At 33.0% G+C, this 18,851-nt stretch overlaps 1 pseudogene; it reads right to left on the bottom strand.

The window, feature by feature from the left end:
• Nucleotides 1–1,058: 1,058 nt before the first annotated feature.
• On the bottom strand, nt 1,059–6,947 carry LOC149158138 (protein TORNADO 1-like; annotated as a pseudogene).
• Between the last annotated feature and the right edge of the window lie 11,904 nt (nt 6,948–18,851).

Below are 18,851 nucleotides of genomic sequence, written 5' to 3'. Positions count from 1 at the left end.
GTACAATTCAGACATCTCTGCTTGGTATGGAGTCGAGGCATTTTTCATTCTTCTGGTGAGCTAGGCTCTTGTCCTGGCCTTCACCAGGTGCATGTGTTGTGGAAGCGTTCTCAAACCTGGCGGATCTCACACATGGGTGATCATATTATTCTTTATTTGTTGGATAACGTTCTTGATTGTCGAGGCGTGTTTCATAGCAGAGGTGACGAGGAATGCCTACCATACAAAATATAGTAGTAGATTTGGTATGGGTGACCTGTATTGTAAGACGCTGCGAAAGGGGGTATTTGTTGTCGGGGTTGATGGAAACCTTTGAAGAGATCAAAGAAGCTTCCATTATTCGAAATTGTGAAAGGAAAAATATGGAAATATAAGAAAGCAATTTTCACTAATAACCTTTTGGGGTCATGCTCATTGCTACAAACAATGGCATGGTCGGCATGAGAAAGAGCTTTAGTATGGGAAATCTTGACCATTACTATTCACTCTACAATGTCAATCACTATTCTGGGACAAGCGAATGTGGATCTGCAGATTAGGATGGGTATTTGTCTGATGGATTTGTTCATTCTTCCAACAATGCACGCAAGAGGAAGAAAGGTGCGGGTGGTGTCAATCAAATCCTTGGAAGCCAAAATTCTTCCTTCAATTCACAATCTCAGCGGTACTATTTGTTTGCCTTTGGTAGATTTGGATTTGTTGTGATTGGTTGCTGGTTTGGTTTCATTAGTCAGGTTTTATGGTTGTGTTATTGTTTGATTACGACCAACACATTGCAAACCTATATAGCCTCTGGTTTGATATGGTCCTTAAGGTTGCATATCTCGGATTCCATAGTCATTTTTATGTGAACTCTTCTTAGCAACCTAGATGCATACTCCAGGTTTAAATTATCTGTGATAATGTCTCTATTCAATGTGCCCAAAGGTTTCCTGGTTTAAATGCTCAGTATTACTGTCCATATTTAATGTGCCCTATATATCCTTTATATTGAAGTCGATATTCAAATTTCCCAATGAATCCCACGTATTAATGTCCATGTATAGAATACTCATGCCTTACGGGATTTTCATGAACTCGTTAAGATATGGAAGGATGCTCTACACTGTTTTATTGTCTACTTTCATTAAATTGTACCTAAGTTGGCCGTCAAAAACATGCAATTTGTGCATGTATTCACATAATAGATGTAATTACAGTGTAGTCATGCCAGAAAAATTATTTGTCACCAACCTTTTTGCAAAGCCGCTGTCCGCTTTGAAAAAATAAATCATGTGTGGGACTTTTCTCTCTTCCAGTTGGATTGAGAAGTTGATCAAATTGTTCAATTTTTTGTGGAGTTACATCACAGGATTGCACTCATAATACTTTAGTCCTTGAATTTCTTGCTTGATGTCCTAGAGGTCCCTCTCAATAATCTTTAGTCTCTTTAATACCTTCTCAACCCCCTTTTCTATCCCAACAATGGTAGGAGACATAGACTCATCTTCATTTTCTTCTCCATCATCATTCTGAGCACCTTGACAAATGGGGATGGCATTACTTGATGGCACATCTAGCTCAACAAAGAGCTTGTAAAGATTGTGATATCGTCTTTACAATACATCCCTAAATTCTTCCTCTCCAAGAAGGTCCCTTGCGTAGTTGAATCCAGCCCCTAAGATGTTAGACCCTCCTTCAACAAAAAACACTCCAACTATGATGATATTTATATATGTTATCTACTAGAACTGAGAGTATCTCTTGCTTCAAATACTCCACCAGAACAAATTGGTCCTTCCTGTACCTTGGTGGTGGAAGGTCCTGCATACATTATGGCCTTAAAGTAACTTGAACTAATAGTACCCCTTGGAAACTCGCATATGATGCACAAAGTCTTAGAATGCTTTCAACAACAGCCTAGTTCAAAACTTTAAGAGTTTCATTAAGGTCTTGTGATGAGCAAGCCAATATATCCATATAGTAGCCCATTTCGCTATGAGTTCAACTCGGATGTCAATGCCATTGATGACTATTGAGATGAGGTTATTCTCAAGTTTGTAAGTGGCAGTTTGTCTGTTATCTGACCCCAAGATTTTGTTGTAGAGGTGCACCCATGACAGATAAAAAAGGTGGCCATAAAAATGAGATAAGGTGCAAATCAAACTATTAGATATCGATATCAAATATATCGAAAGGAATTAATTGTTATGAATGATATCCAGTTTCATAAACAATAATAGGGAATTTGATATTGTTCCTTGTATCTCACTCCACTCATTCTTAAATGACGGGCACTCTTTTGTGGAACCAACATAGTAAGGTAGTCGAACAACAAAACCAGAGGTAAGAAAAAAGGATGGTAGGTAGGGGAAACTTTGGGATATAATATTACAGTCTAATGCCAAAGTGAAGAAATTTCCTAATGCAAGTTTCAAATTCCATTCTTGGTAGCAACAAAAACACTATTGTGGGGTCCTATAACCAAAGCAACTACCATTTGGACCTTATGTCTCGAGGGAAATATAGATTATGTAAGCTAAGCTACTGATGGATATTAATGCCTGGTCAACTACTTTGAGGCTTGAGATCTATCTATTCATATCTACTCTAGGTAATATATTGTAATGGAGATATTGACTCTAGACAACTTGGTGGTATTTTGATATCATTTATAGGGAAGGAGTTTCCCATTATGCATCTACATGTAATGCTGGTATGGATTGCAAATAGAAAAAGGGTTCTTACTTGAATTTCTTAAATGTGAGTTTGCACCATTCTTTTATAAATCTTCTAAGTGTCCTCAACTATTTCTATGTCCTGGTCTCTTCAGCCATTGACATGTTGGTTTAGAGAATACATGCCAGTTGTGATGAATACAACATTCCTTGGGGCTTAAGTTTTAAGCAATCCCAGCTGTTGGACACCAATATTGATTACAAACTACAAAATCAATTATGATTTTCATTTCTATAAATTTCTCGTAGTGAGGCATATTTTCTTTGAGTTTTGTTATATTAGAAGCTTTCCAAACAAATAATTTGTTTCCGTGTGGGTTCCACGGTTCTTTGAGGTGTAGCCAATTTAAATTCGTAAATTCCAAGATTTGAGTCATTTACTTAGTTTCTGTTGTTTCAGTGGGAAGGTTTGGCTCATGGAAACCATAGATTTTCATTTGTATCTTGAAACCTTTTTACGTAGAGAGAAATCCTAATCATTAATGGTCAGTTGTGACAAATTAAATGACTATCATTTCACACTAAAAGGCGAAAAGTATGAAAAGTGGTATTTTCCTCCCTACCAATATTCGTTGTAATGTCAATTGGATAGACTAGACAAAAGGATAATTTTCAAAGATGAGATCGAGAGAGTGGAGAAGAACTTATTGTGGGCTAGTAACTAGTTGATAAGTTTTATTGAAGTGCATTAAAAGATGGGTGGAGAGTGTGGACAAGCCATAACTGGTCGAAAATAATATGTTTTTGGTTATGTTTTCTTCATTCCATAGAAGGATTTTATGGTTCATTCCAACTCTTTGTTGATAGAATCTAATCTAGATTGTATCCTATTGGATTTCTAAATATTCCATTTTCATAGGGAAATAAAGGAAAATCCGTGGCTGTTGGCACAAGTAGCCATCTATGAAATTTCTCTAATAGTTTTTCTATTTCAAACATGGAAGTCCTGTAATGTAGTCTTGATAATGAACGAGAATTTAGAACAATTCTAAGAGGCTTAAATATTACCTTACAAAGAGAGATATGAGAGTTGATTATCAGGATAGATTCCAAACTGGTCATTGAAACATTGTTGGATAATTAGAGTGAATCATATGGAAGCATTCATTTTGTTCATTGATGCATTCCCTATGTTCCTTGCTTTCCATGAACAAAGGGATACGTTGGAGGCATAAGCATTGTATCCCCATTTGCATGTAATAGTCGGGAATTTACCTGGGGAGATAGATAAGTAAACAAACATGGGGGAATGATTATGTAATGGCTCACAATATTCAAGTAGAAGCTCTTTATTACAATCCTGAATCAGTTTTCCTTAAATGGATAAGTGGGTGAATCTAAAATATTATGCCTTCCACCCCAGGGAATATGATATCCAGCTTCAACTCTATTCAAGGTTGAGCAGTAAATAGGACATGAGATCTATGATATTTAGAATAAATTAGTCATGTATCCTATTCTTCTCAAAGATAAAAGAGACTCCAGTTTGACTATTTTCATTGTGTATTTTCAAGTATTAAAATCAAAGGGTCCTACCTGCAACTTTGGGAAGAATCCAGGAGTGTGATTTGAATCATTGCACTCAAAATGGCATCCAGTGTAGATGTAGCTTGATCCACCTAGCTACCATGTTTGTGGCTTCTACCAACCTTCCTCTAGTATTGCAGGTATGAAAAGCTTCAAATTGTGATTGCGAGGATCTTGTTCATAATAGTGTTCTAGTTTCAACATCATGCTCACAAGGTGACTTGGGTGCACATTCTCAAAAATTATGGGACCAAATCCAAGTACTAAACCCTATAAATATTGTCTTAAAATAAACTCCAACTCTTTTCTAGTTGTAAAGCCCCTTTGTTGTCGTTTTAAAGTAGATTCACTTTTGTTGTTCAGTCTTACTAGATGTCCAAGTACTTCCTCACAAAACCACTCACAGTTCACTATGATGAAATCAAGCTCTTGAAAATAGATGATTTCTCCAACTTTATGCAAAGAGCATGCTATGGCTCTTCGCCTCTCTTCAACCTTTGTGGGGTCATCATAGTGAGACTGTATTCTCAGTGATGGAATATTCGTTTCACACAGTTGAGAAAACTCTTCCCATCTCATAACTGGCTTGTTGTAATGCTCAGATTTCCAATTGAACAACAACACTCTTAAGTCATAAGTAAATTTTGGGAACCCTTTCTAAAATTGTTTTCGCTGTTTGTTGCACATGATGAGAAACCTTATTCACTAAACTAGATGAAATTGCATCCACTGTATATATGGTTGGGGATAATTCAAAAAAGGTAGTGAAACAATCCTCAAGCCTGTAAACGCATTGGACATTTGATAAGTAAAATTCTAAACTTTCAAAAGTTTTATCAATATGAGTGAAAACAACTATGACATGAGTGAGAAAGGATTCTGCTCTTCTGGAATTGGAAACAATAAATCTTAGTTGATATACTATATCTTCTTCAAGTTCTTGAAGCTTTTTGGAATGTCTGTTGTCTGGTTTTCTGAATAGGAAAAAAATTATGAGAAAGAAAGATGGGCTCCTCGGACCAGGGAACATGAGATAATGAAAAGCATGGAACTCACGCTGACCCGCAAGGTCCCAAATTTAGATTCTAGTATCATCATCTTCCAACACCTTGATTTTGTTACATTGAGTTCTTGTGACGGGTTCAACTGGGTGCAAAAGAGTTTTTATTTGGTCCACTAATGGAAGCTTGGCTCGAGCAAAACTCTAGAATATGGAATTACATAGATTTGTTTTACCTGCAACCAAAATTGTAGGTATTGGTCACTTGAATTGGAAAAATCAATCTTGGTTTTCCAATTTATCATCGAATACCCAATAACATTCTTAACAAGGATACGTCATCTAATTTAGAAACTGTAAAAAAATTTTACTCTTATGAATTTTGAAAAGCTTAAAACTATTTTTAGGTCATATTTTATTTGATTCCAAATAATGAATAATCTTCGTTGTGGTCATTGCATGATCGATCTATCTATCTATCTATAGTTGTTTTTAAGTATTATATATAATACATTATCATCCTCCTCATTGAATATTTCCACAATATATAGAAGCAGATTGGATTGTTTCCTTTACCTTTGTGTATAGTGAGAAATTGATTAAGGTTGAGTAGGAAAAGTCATAAATCTTGCCTGCAAATTTTTGTCCACAGAGGAAAACTCTAGTAGTTTTGGGCACTTTCATGGGCATGTCTTCCATAAATCAATATGTGGCTCGACATTGGCATTTTTTCCAAGCTGTTGGTGAACACAATCAGTTTTAACAGAGGCTTGAAGTGGAGTTCCATTCAGATCAATCTCTTCAAGCCATGGATTCACCTGCAATGTATCCATAATTGCTTCAAGTATTGCATCTCCTGCAACTTCTTTACATCCCTTTAAAGACAAGGACTTCAAAGTTGCAATTCTTTGAAGAGCTACACGAATTTTGATGAAATCAGTTGCGCCCATGCTACAATCATAATTTATAACGAATTTTAGTAAACTCTGGTTTGTGGAGATCATCTAAACCAATGCACTTACACCAGAACTACCCATCTTAGTCTGAGGTCCCCCAATGGAAAAAAAATCCAGATAATTATTTTCTTCAGGTTGGACTAGTTTGAATCTATAAGAGGACAAAGAAAATGATCAATTCCTTTTCCTCCCATTGGATTTCTTTCAAGTTGCAAGGATTACAGGGTATGGTTCGAAAATAGAGCAACTACAATGTAGGAAACACCCTTATCACTGATGCCATTGTTTGACATATTGAGATGTTTCAGAGTCCTATTTTCTTGAAGGACCCTCCTGAACTCGTGAGAACATTTGGACTTTATATGATTTCCATTTATATCCATATTTTCTATTCTATTCTGTAAGACCTAGAACTATCAATTCTGTAAATATTTAGAACTTTATTGGAAGGGATGAGCTCCTCTAAGAGATTACAGCTGAATTGACACACCTTTAAGGCCTTCTGTTCACACCAATGTTAGAAATATCATGGTTAGGTCTATCAGGTGGATTACTGAATGATAAATGCTACCCATAAAGGCTCAAAACAATAGCTCCTACAATTGACTTCAACATCTCTACATCCAAATCACCATTGCCATTACCACTTGAAGGAAGTGATGAAGTTGTTTCCTTTGATTTTCCATTTACTACAAAATGTTCCATGAGTTTTGGACTACCAAGTAAATCATCCGGCTTCAGTGGCATCATTCCACTATTTTCATTACCACTGAGAAATTATGAAGTAATCATTAATTTGAAGTGGGCATCACCTATCAGCTTCAGAAGATACTTTTTATATGTATCTATTGTTACCAATGGAAATTACAACCTCACCAAATTATTTTTCATACTCTTGGATGCAAATTATTCCATATTGGTTATTGCTTGTTTAAACAAAAACAAGCTAGTTTCCCATCCTTGTAGACAATCTAGTGAAAAAAATCTAGTTGATTTCATTGGCTTCGTTGGTCTCAAGATGTTTTTTGTGTCACTAGAGCTGCATCCATAGAATCCTCTCGCTGGTTCTTATGGAAACAAGCTTTCATTCATTGTAGGAAAAGTAGATGAGAGGAAATGTTCATCATCTACTAACAGTTGCAAGTTTTTGGACTAGAGCATGCAATTTACTGCCTTATCATCAAAACCTAAATTACACCCTAACTTAACCACCTCACATAAACTAGCAACAAGTTCTGGATGCTCAGGAAACAAGCCAGATGAAATTTCCTCTGCAAAATCAGTTGCTGAGGACAAAGTTTCCTTTGGATTGTGTGGGCCAGACTTTTTGATCAAAATTTGCTTCTTACACTTTTCCCATCTCACCAAACTAGTTCTTCTTCCTTTAAACTTATCTTCCACACCATTTTATGTTTATACTGAAAGTGAGTACTCAACTGTATATGGTTTAGTAGCTTCATAGATAGTAGACTCAGCAAGAGTACTCACAATTTGATGCCTTATATGAGGTGGAAATTTGGCGAAAGGGTGTGCAATATATGCTAAGATAACTCTGTATATTCCTACTTTGACCATCCCCTTTCCTACATGAATATTTTGCAAAGAAATGTCATTTGAAATAGAGATTTCAACCTTTTGTGTTCCTTGGGATATGTTCTGAGTGCCAAGATGGATATAAATTGAGAACAAGGAGTCCAATGGTATGTTGGGATCTGAAGGTTTAGGATGCCATGCAAATTTTGTGCTTGCAAAAGATCCCATGAACAACTCTTTCAACTTTAAGTCATCAACAATGAAGGTTTCATTTGGGGAACTTAGATGGATATCTCAATAGTTTGTGTAAGCTTGCAATTTATTGCATCATCATTAAAACCTAAAATACACCCTAACTTAACAACCTCACATAAAACTGCAACAAGATCAAGATGCTCGAGCAACAAGCCAGCTGAAATTGCCTTTGCAAAATCAGTTGCTAAGGACATAATTTCCTTTTTATTCTGTGGATCATACTTTTTGATCAAAATTTGCTTCTTACACTTTTCCCATCTCACCATACTGGTTCTTCTTCCTTTAAACTTATCTTCCACACCATTTTTTGTTGGTATTGAAAGTGAGTACTCAACTATAGTTGGTTTAGTAGCTTCATAGATAGTAGACTCAATAAGAGTACTCACACTTTGGTTTGTTATATTAGGTGGAAATTTGGCGAAAGGGTGTGCGATATATGGTAAAATAACTTTGTATAGTCCTACTCCGACCATCCCCTTTCCTGCAAGAATCTTTTGCAAAGGGATGTCATTTGAAATAGAGATGTCAACCTTTTGTGTTGGTTGGGATATGTTTCAAGCTCCAAGATGGATATAAATTGAGAGAAATGAGTCCAATGGTATGTTGGGATCAGAAGGGTTATGATGCCATGCAAATTTTGGGCTTGCAGAAGATTCCATGAACAACTCTTTCAACTTCAAGTCATCAGCAATGAAGGTTTCATTTGGGTCATTTAGCTAGATATCTCCAGAGCTTGTGTAAAATGGAAATTTACTGCATCATCATCAGTACCTAAAATACTCACTAACTTAACCACCTCATATAAACATACAACAAGATCAGGATGCTCAGGCAAAAAGCAAGTTGAAACCGCCTCTAAAAAATCAGTTGCTAACAACATAGTTTCCTTTTGATTGTTTGGATAAAACTTTTTTATCAAAATTCACTTCTTACACTTTTCCCATCTCACAAGACTAGTTCTTCTTCCTTTAAACTTATCTTCCACACCATTTTCTGTTGGTACTGAAAGTGAGTACTCAACTCTAAATGGTTCAGTAGATTCATAGATAGTAAACTTAGCAAGAGTACTCACACTTTGATGCCTTATATCAGGTGGAAATTTGGCGAAAGGGTGTGCAAGATATGCTAAAATAAATCTGTATAGTCATACTCCGACCATCCCCTTTCTTGTAGGAATATTTTACAAAGAGATGTCATTTGAAACAGAGATGTCAACCTTTTGTGTTGCTTGGGATATGTTCTGAGCTCCAAGATGGATATAAATTGAGAATAATGAGTCCAATGGTATGTTGGGATCAGAAGGGTTAGGATGCGATGCAAATTTTGGGCTTGCAGAAGATCCCATGAATAACTCTTTCAAATTCAACTCATTAGGAATGAAGGTTTCATTTGCAGCACTTAGCCGTTGTGTTAATGTCCATGTGAAATATACTCATGGATCCTCTTTTTTGTTATTATTTACATTAACACTATATTTTTTTGGCCAAAGTTTGTGACTAATTTCCCTTCAATCCTGCTATCCAACTACTAGAAGATAAGATTCCCGAGTTAGAGGTTAAATGAAATGTCCCAAGGTACCTTTCCTTTGGGAATAGGGTCAATGATCCAACTACTAAACCACAGCCTAGCTGACAATTAATTCATCCTCTTAATACATTGTTATGTATTTCCAAACTCCCACATGGGCTCTAAAGCTATGACTTCTCTTCGACAATAACCAGGATCTAAAGAACCTCTCTTCTCTTCTTTCAATAGCCTTGATGGTTAGAAAGGGCTTTTCTTCTCTATGTGAAATAGTCCCCACTCTGGGCATAAATCAATCTATAAAACACCTTGCTGGGCTCTAAAAGTATTACCCTTTCATGTAATAATTGTGAGACACATGGTATGTAGAGCATTATTTGTATAACAAAATTTGTCAGTCCAGAAGTTGCCTTTATTTCCAAGTCCTAGATTAATGTGAGAACATCCTCGTTCACTCTCGTCTTTAATATCAGTGACAAATTATGTGCCATCTTTGACTAGGCTATGCCCTGTGAGGTTTTGTGACATGTGGTTATTTTTTATGTTATGTTATAAACTATCTAGACTCTGGCATAGCTCTATATTGGATTAAATTCAACATTAATACTCCTCTCTTTCTTTTCTGCTTAGCCACTAGTATAAAGCACATTGCTTCTTTTTATGCAATAAATCCTGCACTAGAGATTTTTTAAATATCTAAAGTTTTGGGTGAATATTTGCTGTTTTAAGTATTGTTAAATATTATTCTAGAAATATAAATATTATTTTTATTAAACACATATATATATATATATTTTAAATGTATTTTGATTATTTTTTTATAATTTTTATTATAAATTTGTAAATATTAATTTAAGTTTTATATATTTATAATAAAATATATATTTAAAAAGTTTTCTTTATGACATATAAATTAGGTATTTATAAAAGTAATTTAGTTAAAATAAGGCTATGATAATCTTAATTTGGATTAGGTTTTTACTTATTGAAAGTCTGGCTATGATGAGGTATCAAAGACAAAAATACCTATGATTTTTCAACTCTAGTTACAATCACTATTTGTGTGAGAGGAATAGTCCAAAGATGTTAATTCTTAGATAAATCATTGGAGAATATAAATGATCAATTGACAATACAATTAAAATAACATAACATTTAAATTAAAGGAGTGAGTTTGGTTTAATTAAGTAGGGGATAAATAAATTAAGGTACTTTACTGCGGTTATCTAACCTAATCTAAAACATAAAAATGTCTTTATATTAGAACTAGTTTAAATAAAATCAGCATTTTTAAAATAAGATTGAACTCTCACGATCTCCATTATGAAACATGGCACTGGACAAATTGCAAAACACAATGGGATGCAGTTGTCTCTCATCTTCATGATACTAAAAAGGTAGAGGATGGAAAACACATTTTAAAAATGTAGAGGATAGAAAATGCATTTTTTAAGAGTATTTTACATATACCCATATTAGACCTCAAGTTTAAAGTATTTGTAATAATAACTATAATGACTTGTTAAGTCACCAAAATTATAAACATTTAGTAATGGTTATTTTCAAGTACTCATCATTCTAAGATTCTCGCCACAAAAATCTTCTAACTATCATTATGATTTTTCACTCAAATTTCGCTATAGTTAGATCACATAAGATCTTACATATTTTTTCATCTATGCTCTTCTTCTATATGGGCTACTGACTTATGACATTTCCTTTGCAACATCTGGTTCAAATGCTACTATATATCAAATTTTGAGTAATATCATTGGCTATGTCAATTGAGGTTATCTCAGGTGGTTGAGCAAAATATCTAGTGACATGATAACATATAATGCCAACAACTTCACCCTAGCCATGATGAGAAACCTCACAACCTCTTTACTATCCACCTAAAAAATTATTGAAAATTAAATTAAAATTATGGAAGTTGTATTGATTTGTATTGTCTTTTATTTTAAGGTATCATAGCAAGTTTCTATAATATGTATCCTTTGAAGACAATTATTGCAACTTATTGATCATAAAATTTCATTTGCACTAATTTTTAGTAAATATTTCATAATTTAACTTAATATTGAGACTAGTTTATAGTAATCATTGAAAGCACACAACCTTTGTGTTTTTCATGATATCTCCCCCCACCTCCACCCTCATCCTCACCTTCACATTCACCTTCGTCTTCATATAATGGTTACGAAATCTACAGGATTAAGCACACGAAACATAAAGGGAGTGATCCTTAACATTAATGTCTTGAATTAGATTACCCACAAATGATTGTCAAGACTTATTTCATCTATACAAATGATTGTTGTATGAAGTAGTAGTTGTGGGAGGGAACCACCCTTGAATTTTATCAATCCATGAGATCACCAAAGAGATTAGCTACCTAAGTTGGTAAATAATTTAGCCATGAGATAGTCCAGTATGCCAACAATTGCTTGATTTTTACTAGTAAATAATTTGATTTATCCCATATATATCAAATCCCATTACCTTGATTTATCTCTTTAAATACTCTTTTGATTTTCTTTGAGTTAATAAAGTTTGGTAACAAATGCACATTTTATACTTTCTCATAATAGGAAGTAGATTGACCCACTCTCTTTAGTATTAGGTTTTCTTCCATTATTATTGTGTTCTCTCCTTCTCACTACATATTCACACCACCATTATGAGATCAAATATCATTTCCTTGATCTATTCCCAACACCATATCCCTATCTTTGACATCATTTCCCTATAGTCTTTCATTATCTTGATGGAATTATCATTGCTCCATTCATCCATAATCAATATCACGCATAATCTAGTTCAGGTCAAATTGAAGACAAATGCTCATTTATGCAAAACTCTGTTAATGTCTTGTTGGATTGATTAAGTTTTTTACATCAAGGCATCTTACAATTTGTCTAGTGGTAGGTAAGAAATCAAAATTTCTATAACACCATTATTACTAGGTTGGAAATCATGAGGCACAATTACATATTGTGAGTTGACTAGAACATTAAAAGTGCACGCTAAAGTTGTATAACTGATGCACTTGATAGGGTTGAAGATTGTAGGTAATTTGAAATATTATTGAAAGCCATTGTTCAAAGTTTCTAACGTGTTAATAATCTCCACTATATATCATGTAGAATTTATAGAATATGAGAATTTGACTAGAAAGAATTACAATTTATAAAGTCATAAGATACTGATAATAATTTGTGAGCTTTGAGATTTTGATCAAACCATGATAAGAAGAGAAAGGACACCGAAAATTGATCATGAATACTATGATAAAAGACATAGTGAAGCTTTAATGCTTCTAAAATTGTGAATTAAAAATCCTTTAATTTTTGGTAAGGAATGTAAAATAGCATTAGACTTATGCCCAACCATCAAGGAGCATTATAAGCTAAAAAAACATTGTATGTGAAAATTTTCTTGTTTTCCATGAAATTGTGAGGAGGAGAATTAATCTCTCTCATATTAGGAAGGTAATAGATGATGAAGATATGACTACTTTGTCAATATTAAGCTTACCACCATCATTTGATTCAGTTTTTTAGTGATTGCATGTGCTTGTGGAGACTCGAAAACTTATGTTTACATAGTTATGAACATTTACTCTATGGAAGGAGAGGAGATTAAAGTAGAGAGAGGCATTGAACTCATCCACCATAGATAATGCATTCAGTGCATGGTACAAAGGCAAAGAGAAACAAAACAATGGTAACAATGTATCTAAGAAATGTATGTTTAGATGTTATTATTGTGACAAACTTAGACAATCCAATAGAGGTTATTAAGAAAACAAGTATTACTTGGTAATATGTTAAAATAAATCAAGACATTTAAAGGTTGTTGATGGAGAGGGTGAAGAAGAAGAATTGAATTATTTTTCATTTTTGGTTTCACAACATCAGTCAATAAAATTTACAACCTTGTATTTCAATTTAGACATATATCTTATCATTACGAATTTCACAAGAATTGGTATATCTATGTGGGATGCTCATGTCACAATAAGTAATATTTTAAGTTATACAAAAAAAAAAACTTCAACCATATTTAATATGAGTAGTATATTAAGTTAAAAATAAATATATATCTGATAATTATAATAAAAAATTGAAACATTTAAACCACCGTAGATTTAGTTCATCTCATCTCTTGGTAGATCAAGAGTTAAGATGGATCTATGCCTTGAGAAAAGTCCAAAGCAATGGAGACAATGCATCATGAATCCATCACAAGGATCAAAATATTTCATTCTACATCTCAAGATGTTAAAATAAAATAAAAAATCATAAAATTAAATAAATTATAAATTTATTTTAAATTATTATTATTAATAACTAATTACAAAAAAAATTAATATATAAGTTGAACACATATACATTAAAAAAACTTGGAACGAGATTCTTAACCATGGAGATTTACCTCCACTTTACAATGAATATTCTTAATCTATAAATAGACTTTGTTACAATACCATGGGCCAATACCATGACTTTTCAATACCACATGCCCAAGAAACCATAACTCATTTCAAATGACACTTATTCATATGCCATTTTTTAATTAATCAATTTAATTAAAAGGGAGCTTATATCCATACCATCCACCTAATAATTATTGATAATTCAAATAAAATTCTCCAAGGAAGTTGCTATAAGATGTATCCCTTGAAGAAGATTATTGTAGCTTGTATATCACAAGATTTCATTTGCACTATGTTTTAGTAATAATTTCATAATTTTACTTAATACCATGACTAATTTATATTAATCATTGAAAGAACACTGCCTTTATGTTTTGCATAATATCTCTGAGGCCTCCACCCTTACCTGAACACCTTCACTCTCATATGACCGTTAAGACATCTAAGAGGATTAATCACATAAAGCATAAGGGGAGTGATCATTTCTAGTGATGAAACACAGGTTCAAATCTTTGCGAGTGACATGTTGAGTTATAATGGCAGCAATCTCACCCTAGATCAACAAAGTCCATTACAATGTAGCTAGCTAGTATGAATATATATTAAGGATCAAAATTCCACCAAAACTAACTAAATTATAGCCTTAATTATTATTATTATTATTATTACTATTATTATTACAAAAAGAATTAATATATAAATTAAAAACACATACATTTAAAATACATAACAAGATTTTTAACCATGGATATTTATCTCCACTTTACCTTGGAGATTCTTTTGTAAATAGACTTTGTTACAATACCATGTGCCAATAGCATGACTTATCAATACCATAAGCCCAAGAAAACAATACCATGGATTATCATAAGATTTCATTTGCATATCATTTTAGTAATGACTTCATAATTTCACTTAGCAAATAGTTTATACTAATCATTTGAAGCAAACAGTCTTTATGTTTTTGCATAATATTTCCCTACACCTAGCGTAGCATGAATCCATAAAGGAAACAAATACCATAAAAAATATCTAAATTATAACTTTATTATTACTATTATTATTAACGAGGCTACATCCAGCTTAACTACGAGAGGGATCAAATCTCTCGAAGTGTAAACCTATTTATCAATAATATGATTACTTTTATCAATAATATGTAAATACATCTAATATTAATATAATAATTTTAAAGATGCTAAATGTAATCTAGTCATTTTAATTTTAAATATGCTTAGTTACCTCAGTTTGTTGAGATGATAAATATTGTTAATAATTTTAATGAAAGATTAATTTATCAATAATGTGTAAATACATATAATATTAATATAATAATTATGCTTAATTACCTCAGTTTATTGAGATGATAAATATTGTTAATAACTTTAATGAATGATTAATTTAATCAATAATGCGTAAATACATATAATATTAATATAATAATTTTAAAGATGCTAAATATAATCTTGTCGTTTTAATTTTAAATTTGTTTATTTACCTCAGTTTGTTGAGATGATAAATATTGTTAATAACTTTAATGATGAAAAATGATGAAATAAATATTTTGAATGAAAAGTGTCAATGTAATAGTGTTGAATGATAGAACACATACACACTCTCTCTCCATCTATCCATTGTCACTCCTCTCTCTCCACTTCTCACTCTATGTATTTCTTCTTCACTCGATCTCTCCTCTTTTCTCGCTCCCTCTCTCCTCCTCTCTCTCTCAAGTCCTCTATCTCGTCCTTCCTCTCTCCTTTTCTCTCCTACCTCCCTCTCTCTTCCCCCATCTCTCTCTCTCTCTCTCTCTCTCTCTCTCTCTCTCTCTCTCTCTCTCTCTCTCTTCCTCCAATCCTCTCTCTTCCCCCGTCACTTTCCACCTCTATCTCAAGCCCCTCTCCCCCTTTCTATTCCCCCATCACTCTCTCTCTCTATTTCTCTCTCTTCCTCCAATCCTCTCTCTCTCTCTCTATCTATCTTTTCCCTCCAATCCTCTCTCTTCCCCCGTCACTTTCCACCTCTATCTCAAGCCCCCTCTCCCCCTTTCTATTCCCCCATCACTCTCTCTCTCTATTTCTCTCTCTTCCTCCAATCCTCTCTCTCTCTCTCCAATCCTATCTCTTCCCCTATCACACACAATTCCTCTCTCTCTAAATCTATGTTACTATATCCCTCCCTCTCTCCTCCTCTCTCCTTATCTCCCCCATTCTCTCCATCTCTCCTTATTTTTCTCTTTATCTCACCCCTAAACATACACACACTCTCTCCACCTCTCCCTTGTCACTCCCTCTCTCTCTCCACTTCTTATTCTCTCTATCTTTCTTCTTCTCTCCCTCTCTCCCCATCCAACTCCATCTCTCTATCCCTCCCTCTCTCCTCCTCTCTCTCAAGTACTCTCTCTCATCCTTCCTCTCTCCCCTTTTCTCTCCTACCTCCTCTCTCTTCCCCCATCCCTCTCTCTATGTGCCATCCAATCTTCTCACTATATCCCTCCCTCTTTCCTCTCTCTCCCCCTCCATATTTGTGTCTCCCTCTCCATTTCTTACCCTTCTCTACCTCTCTCACTCCTCCCCCTCTCTCACTCATCTCCCTTTCCAATTTATTTAGATCTCTCCCTTGTCACTCCCCCATCTCTCCACCTCTATCACACTATGTATTCATTCTTTCCTCTCATATATATCTAGAGTTAATATATATCATGATATATTAATATATATTATAATATAACAAATTTAATATTGTATTAATATAAAGTTATCAACTTTAATAATATTAATATTATAACATATTAATATTAATATTATATTTAATAATAATACTAATATTAATCTTTTGATATTAATATTAGGGTTAATAATGTTGTTTTGCATGGTATTAATAATAATTTGGCCCATAGGGCTTCACATAAATAAAACCTAATTTTTGAGTGTTTGTAAATATAAAGTGGATTATGGAGTAAATATAAAAAATGATTTTATTTATTTACCATAGCTCTTTTATTTACTATGGTATTTGGCCCATGGTCTTTAGCCCAGGGTACTAAAATGGTATTTAGCTCATAGGATTGACCTAAATAAAACCTCTTTTTTGAGTTTTTGTAAATATAAAGAGGTTTATGGAGTAAATATGAAAAGAGGTTTTATTTATTTACCATACCTCTAGTTTATTTATATTTTTCTTTATTTACTATTCCTCTACAGTAAGTATAAAAAGAGGTTTTATTTATTTACCATACCTCTAGTTTATTTATATTTTTATTTATTCACTATACCTCGAGTAAGTATAAAAAGACGTTTTATTTATTTACCATACCTCGAGTTTATTTATATTTATATTTATTTATCATACCTCTGTGTTTATACATAATAATAATTAGATTGATTTTTAAATAGAGCATTAAAAATGTTAAACGTTTAGGTTTACATTTTCGTTTATGTTTACATGTTTACGTGAGATTTACCCCTGTGTTGGGTTGTCTACATGTTTACGTGAGAGTGGGTGCAATTACAAAAATAATTAATATATAAATTAAAAACATGTACATTTAGAAAGCATGGAACAAGATTCTTAACCATGAAGATTTACTTCCACTTTACCATGGAGGTTCTTAATTTGTAAATAGACTTTGTTATAATACTATGCACCAATTACGCTTATCAATAACATACGCCCAAGAAAGAAATACCATGGCTTATCATAAAATTACATTTGCATAGATTTTTAGTAATAATTTCCTAACTTCACTTAACATTGAGACTAATTTATATTAATCATTAGAAGTAGTCATTATCTATGTTTCACCTAATATCAACCCACCTCTAGCCTCACATTCTCTTACGTCAAATTAAGGCATCTTTCAAGATTAAACACATGAAACATAAATATAGTCATTATTAGAATTAGTGCTTTCAATTAAATTACCCACAAATGATTTTTAGTACTTACTTCATCTCTACAAATCATTGTTGGATAAAGGACAAATAATTGTGAGAAGGAACCACCATTCAATTTTATCAAGCCATGATATCACTAGATAGATTAGCTACCCAAGTTGGTAAATAGTCTACCCATGAGATAGTTCAATGTGCCAATAGATTAGCTACCCAAGTTGGTAAATAGTCTACCCATGAGATAGTTCAATGTGCCAACATTTGCTCAACTTTTACTAGTAAATAGGTCGGTTTATCCCATCTCTATCAAATGCATTAGCTTGATTTATCTTTCTAGATACTCTTTCAATTTTCCTTGAGTTAATTTTGCAATAGTTTTTGGCTTTCTCATAATAGGAAGTAGATTGACCAACTCTCTTTCTATTGAGTTTTCTTCCATTCTTCTTATGTTCTCCCCTTTTCACCGGAAGTTTGCACCACCATTATGAGATCAATATAATTTTCTTGTTCTATATAAAACAGGGCTTTATGGTAAGTAAGAAATAAAAGTCTCTATATCACCATTATTTAAAGCACTAGGTTGAATATCTCAAGACATAATTACATATTGTGAGTTAAATAGAACATTGAAAGCCACGGTAAAGGTACCATTAATGCATTTGATAACATTAAATATTATAGCTAATTTGAGATATTATTAAAATTTATTGTTTAAATTTTATAACATGTTAATAATTACCACTTTGTATTATTTAGTATTTGAAGAATATAAAAATTTAACTAAAAGAATTACATTTGCTGGTTCAAAACGTGTGGGTCAAAAAATTCTCTCCTATGATTTCTACCCAAAGACTTTGTTTAATTAAAAGAATTACAATTTATAAAGTTATAAAGCTATAAAATACTAATAATTAATGAGTTTTGAGATTTTGATTAAATCATAATAAGAAAATAAAAGAAGCCAAAAATTGATTATGAACACTATGGTAAAATACATAATAAAGCTTTAAT

This window comes from Pinus tabuliformis, chromosome 5_2 (assembly GCF_031772625.1).
Source record: "Pinus tabuliformis cultivar Carrire ecotype Pingquan chromosome 5_2, CPIR1, whole genome shotgun sequence".
NCBI classification, from domain to species: Eukaryota; Viridiplantae; Streptophyta; class Pinopsida; order Pinales; family Pinaceae; genus Pinus; species Pinus tabuliformis.
This window is presented reverse-complemented; position numbering and strand designations above follow the sequence as displayed.